Source organism: Astatotilapia calliptera, chromosome 5 (genome assembly GCF_964374335.1).
Source record: "Astatotilapia calliptera chromosome 5, fAstCal68.1, whole genome shotgun sequence".
Lineage (NCBI taxonomy): Eukaryota > Metazoa > Chordata > Actinopteri > Cichliformes > Cichlidae > Astatotilapia > Astatotilapia calliptera.
The window spans coordinates 981,231-987,806 of record NC_137426.1 but is presented as its reverse complement, the minus strand read 5'-3'; the positions used below and the strand labels follow the sequence as shown (position 1 = coordinate 987,806).

General features: G+C 44.0%; 1 pseudogene; it reads right to left on the bottom strand.

The window, feature by feature from the left end:
• Positions 1-1,343: 1,343 nt before the first annotated feature.
• Positions 1,344-1,458, bottom strand: LOC113023127 (U6 spliceosomal RNA; annotated as a pseudogene).
• Positions 1,459-6,576: the final 5,118 nt, after the last annotated feature.

The following is a 6,576-nucleotide window of genomic DNA, read 5'->3' as shown; positions in this document are numbered from 1 at the left end:
TTTCATATTGTTTCTTTACCACTCCTGAGTTAACAGTGTTGCACGGGCTTAGAAAGAGATGCACAGCCTCTAGTGACGCAAACACCTTAGCTTTGTAGCATTAGCATTTTTCCCATATACATTAGCACCACTTATCTTAGTAGCTTGTGTGCCTTTGGTGCAATCTCCACCCAAGGCACATATGAAGGTCTTCATATTTTGTTATATATCAGTTCAAACGTTCAGTGTCTGCAGTTTATTCAGCTGTATCCTGCGATCGTCGCGGTTTGCAGCGAGTCCAGGACTTTACCAGTTTCAGTGTGGAAGAGCTACGTTCACAGGAAGCAGTACTCACAGCTCGTGGAATATCGCTTTCGAAGATTCACTGATTTTACTGAGCTTTTCCTTTATAAGACTCTTTTCCTTTGGTGTACCTGATGTTTGCAGCACTTGAAGATTTTAAGGCTTGGATTCCCATCATCGTGTCACATTTTGGTTTAGAGAATCATCTCTTTAGCTCACTGAGCATGTTATCAAGCACCGGGCAGAACATGCTGCTACCAACAGTGTCCCTGCTCAGAGGACATGACAGTGTGTCCATGTCTGCACTGCTTTGTATTAGAGCAGAGCGATATGACCAAAAGTATTTATCACAATATACATTTGAAAATTTGTACGATTTAACGATATAACTGACGATATAATTGACTCTAGACAAATTACTTTACAACTCCTCAACTTTATTAGTGCAAAACAACATCAATGTATTTCCACTTCAACAAGCAGCTGTTTTTTATCTGCATTAAAGTTATATAAACATTTAACAGTGCAAATGCAAATTCCTCGCTGACAGTTTAACCAAAAGGCATTTCAGTGGAAACTGGCCGACACATCCTCAGCATAACCATGTATAACATCCACAACACTTTAAAAGAGGTTAAACACACACAGTACGGTAACATTATGCTGAAGCACAGTACGTATCACTCCGCCTACGATAGCCGTAACGCTCCAACAATCCATCAAGCGGTGCGGCTTCGTAGCTCAGCAAAGTCGTACTGAAACATCTGACAGATTTTCGAGCGCCGTGCACATAAAATCGTCTCGAGGTCAGTAAACACAACCAGAGTTCATACATAAGGCACACGGGATTATAAGGGGCTCTGTCGACTTTCAGAAAAATCAAAGGATTGATTTTAAGTGCGCCGTATTTTCCAAACAACACGGTAATAACGACAGCCCGCTAGCATGCGCTACCAAAAATAGTGCTTTGTTGTGTATCTGACGGACGAAAGCTAAACCAGTTCCACACCAGTGAAGCTGCAGCATTTTTACAAACCAGTTCTGGTTCATCAGTTTCATTCAACGATCGGCTTTCGCCCTTGTCATTCTCAAATTTGCGTGTCATCCTTGCGCAGGGGCCATGCTAATCTTCTCTGTATCATATCCAACTTAGCGTACGCGCTTGCCGAAGCAAGCACCTTGTCGACCTTCTCATTCTCCGTCGCCGCTGTGCCTTTTTCGCCATGTGCGTATGAAAACAAAGGCACTGCGCATGCGCGTTTTACCCATATTCTATCGCCATGTTTCATTTTCTTGTCGTTGCCGAACATTGTACCAGTATTACCGTGAACGGTATGATACAGCCCAGCCCTACTTTGTATTTCTGAATGGGATCTGTCTCCACATTTCAGCAGTATTTAAGACTTCAAAGTAAAATTCATTTCTCTCGTTTTGACAACACTTCTGTCTCCGCTGTTTTCTCCTGCAGCTTCCTCAAGGACACGTCCATCAAGTATAGGATGGCAGGCTACCTTATCTCTTGTTGTTGAAGCTCTGTGTGCTCGTGTGAAGCCACGTAGTGTGAACATGAGAGCGACACATTAATGCATCTAATCTCTGCAACAACATAAAAAGCATTCAGCTTGTGCGACTGCTTTAACTGCTTTAAATCGTGTCTTAAAACTCACTTTTTTACTTTGGCTTTTAATTCGAGGTCGGTTTGAGTACCATCAGGCCTGTTTTATGTTTTTATTGTTAATTCATTGTCTTCTCATTTCTCTATATTTGTTTCTCTACTGTTTTCTCTTGTTTTTAACTGATTGTGAAGCGCTTTGGTCAACTCAATTGTGTCCTCAAGAACCAGATCAAGACTCTGAGCACTGCTACGGACATTAAATGCATTAAGTGCTCTCCACTCGTGACAGAAGCAGCCCGACAGATGGCTTTTGCAGACCTGGTCACATCGCTCAGATAGTTTTTTCTGTCAGTCCTGCAGCATCGAGGCGGCCTGCAGGTTCTCTTGTATGATAGAAGCTCAGCACGAAGCAGATCTGTTCTGCCATCGGGGAAAACGTCTCGCTTTCCTTGACCTCATTTATAATGAAGGAGCGTGCCATCTGAGCTAGTGCATCTAGAACTTCATTGTGAATTTGGTGGCTTGAGTGTTTTGCATAGCAAGGCCCTGTCGCTGGGTCATGGTTACCATCCAACATAGCCAGGAAGTTTCCCCTGATGTCGGCGTCTCTTATCCCCCGGGACCCCGCTGTGAAACACTCGCAGTTAACTGCAAGGATTTTTACGCAGGTATGTTTTTCCTGCTCACTGTGTTCTTCAGTTCTCATTAAAGATGCATTAGCTTTTTCTCCTCATATTCTTTCTACGCCATCACTGCATTTATGTCAGCCTCTCCTGTTGCACGTGCAGTCACTCGCCTTCTCTGCGTGTTGCTTTTTCCACTTCTGGAATCTCAAGACTGAAGTCTGCACTGTTTGGGATGCATGCAGGGTCGTGGCTCTGCGAGTATTCTAGCCATGGGTGTGTTAAACCACGAGACACGAAGCGTTTTCTCCTGTCGCGTTGGACTGTGCTGGGAAAGAGCTGCAGGCTCGACTAGTCCATCAGCTCCTGATGTGGAGATCTCTGTTTAATTCTGTTGTTCAGTGAGAATCTATTTCATAGCGCCCCCTGTGGGTTCAACAGTGTGCCACAGGTGTTATTTTGGTATTTTATTTATTTATTTGTTTTCGGACCCAGAAGAATCCGACTCCATATGCACATGTTTTCTTTCCTGTGCCAATTTGCTCACAGAATAACCTTGACAATATTTCGCTGTATTTCATTGTGATTGCTATTTGAGCTTCACTTGCTGGACATTTTTGCTGTATTATCGCAGCGTCTGTGCAGTGAAACCATCTGTGAAGGGAAACGTACTCACTGTGGAACCACTTCTGCACAGTCAGCGTGTAGACGGGGACACAGACAGGGTTGGTGTCACACACTCAGGTTGTCCAGTGAAGAAGCTACATCATCATCACATATTTAGATGTGCAGTCTCAGCTGCAGCTCTTTAGATCTTCTGATGTTCAAGTCCCCTCTGGGGCTCCAGTGATCACCTGGTGATGATGAACCCATTCAAGGTGCTTCAGTCTCCAGAGATCTCCATTTGGCCATCTTTCATCGCTTTGAGGTTCTGAGTTTTCCTGACACAGCTGGGGGAAAATCAGCGACGGCCAAATAAATAATTCAGGTACAATTCAAAGTTTCTCAAGTGTACCTGAGTCTTTGAGCAAGGACGGCGTTGTCCAGATGTAACAGGAGCAGTGTCTCTGTTTCCCGGAGGACTCGATCAAGACTAATCAACACTAACAAGTTTGTGTTAATCATAATAATCTGTGTGAACTTCTGCACAGTGAGGAGGATGCTGGGATAGGAGAGATGGAGCCAAGCAAAGCTGGCAGTAATTAAAGCGTCCTCAGACACGATGTTGCAGCCGCTGCTTCAGACGAGGGATTGTTCAGCACGACCTGCATACGTGCACCCACGTGCACCCAGGAAAGAGCCCACGTTTGAGGCTTTTGAAACATAACACCCACTTTTAGATGTGGATCATCACATCCACAGTGTCCATCAAAGTAGCAAGAGAGTCCTTAGATTTCATTCCTGACTGTTGTCATAGTCAAGAGAGCGTTTTAGTGTGTGGCTTTATTTTTTTTAAATGAAAATTACACTGAAACTTATTTTTGTCACGGCGAGTGAGAGGAGCCGTGCGGACGAGGAAAAGGAGGATCCACACGCAGGCAGTCGTGAAGGTGTAAAAGGTGATTTATTGAACACAAAAGGAGAGCCAAACGGCAACACGGAGAACTAAACTATACTGGGAAACAACTAAAACTACAAAGCACAAACCTGAATGAGAGCGGGCGGAAACAGATGATGGTTGACTGCAGGGAAACACACAGATGAGGCAGGGTGGAAACACAGACGGACCAGCAACAACAATGACGGAAGACATGACTTAAATACACAGAGAACCACAGGGGAATTACACACAGGTGGGAATAATCAACAAGACGAGACAAAGGTAAAACTGAACACACTCACGTGAGACGCAGACCTTCACAATAAAACAGGAAACAAAACACACTTTACTAAGACACAGACTAGACAGGGACAGACTTGAAATGACATATGAAACTAAACCCACATCTTAAACCCAGATAAACAGAAACATGGAACTCTAATAATAGACATAAACATTACCATAACACGACAAGAGAACAAGAACACAATCCCTGATGCAAACTTAAATCAAAACACAATAAACTCAAAATACTGGGTCCAACGGACCCAGAACCGTGACAATTTTACCCTGAACGTCTCGGCTCGTCCTCTGACGCTCTCCTTTCTTTGACTGTATCATCTGCAGAAGCTCACACCTGTCCACCTGTCCACGCCCACAAACCGCTCAAACCTTTGATAAATGGGCTGAACTTCGAGATCATATAACAACAGTTCACTCTGTCTTTACTTCTGAAGCATCCATATTTGACCCAAGTGTTCCTAACATGTAGGAAACCACAGGACGGACCGAGCTGCAGTTATGTGATTTACGAGGTGCTTTGTCCACATTCTGAGTCTGAATAAACCTTTTGGACCTATTTTGTCACAGTCTGCCATGCGTGGTTAAAACCTGCAACAGTTTGCTTTCCCTCGCCCGTTTCTCCCCACCTCACACGTTTGTGTTTCTCTGAATAGACGGGACTTTCACCACAGAGGGCAGAGCTGTTCAAACTTGTGTCATCTCTTCATACTGTTCCAGTAAAAGCTTTTTGTTGTTGTTTCTTGATGAGATGCTCTTGTTTAGTCTGCTTATTTCTCCAGCTCAGTCTCTGCACCGTCTCCTCTTTACAGAGAAGCTGTTTCATATATCAGAGTTTCCTCCCCAGCTTTATATTCCAGTCACACAGAAAAGCTCCCTCTTTGCTAAAAAGATAAATAGCCGTCAGTCTCTGCAAAAAGCCCCAAAAAACCCAGAAGGTGTTTGAGACCTTTTTAACAGATGTGAAGGTAAAAACTATTCTGTCTGCTGTAAAAGACTTTGAATGCTTGACTGCATAACACAGTACAGCTCGTTGGCTTGTATTATGCGTCGTGCAGAAAAATGTTTAAATGTTCATTAAATGTGAAGAAGAAGACAACGTGGCCATCTTTGTTTTGGGGCAACAAACAACGAACGCTGTCATCAGGAGTAACAATGAGAGCAGCAGATCCAGGATCAGCTGCAGCTGTTGCTGATGATGCTGTGACTGCGCCTAAAGAATTACATGATCGTTTTAATTAGCACATCATGTAAAAGACTAAATTACTCAAACATCTACACCGAGTTCGACGGTGGAAAATACTGCAGACGTCTAATTGATCTGAAGTTTAATGAAACTAAACATCTGAAAGTAAGAACACACTGAGCACAATCGAGCACACGAGGTGTTTGTGTGCATTCAGAAGCCATTTGAAACTGATCACAGCAGCAGCGTCCACCCTCCTGTGCCTGGGGGGGTCCACCTTGGTTGAGTGGTTGTCAGTCTGGCACAGCGACACACAACTGCTCCATGCAAACACTGCAGAAGTGTGCTCACTCGTATTACTTTCAGCGCTCGTCTGAACTTGCTGGCACGCAGACAGAGGGCGTTTGCTGCAGGCTTGAAATGTCGTGTCGTGCACGTCCTCCCTGTTTGAACCTGCTCCACAAAATGTGCCCTCAGAAAAAAAGAGCTGAATAAATGGAATTAATACAAAATGATGTGTCCAGATGGACAAACTGTAAATGAGTGTCGACCCTCATAAAACCTGTTTGGTGTTTTGTTTTTTGATGCCAGGTTAAAGTCTTCTGTTATTAACAACAAGAAAAAACACTGCTGATTAAACCAGCCTTAATTATTCCACACAGACATGTCTATTAAACTAGAGAAGGAGAGTAGGCGGTGGGCACGATGGGAGTGGTCTCAGAGCGCACCAGCTTCCAGCTCCGATGGCAAAACTCCTTAAAACGCTGATTAATGTGTTTGAGAAGCATCAGAAGTTTGGCCTTAAATAACCTGCTGAACCATCTGAGGAAAGGAGCAACACCTAATGTTCGTTTGTAGTCAGCAGTATTGATCAAGACATCTGATCACTGTTGCATGTAACCGTGTGTGTGGAGAGCTGCAAATGCTGTATTGAGATTACAGCGTATATGTTATGATGGCGCCTTGGCTTCGATAAACAAACATGAAAAGAACAGCTGACGTCCTGGTGCATCGTTTGCTCCAGCTTCCA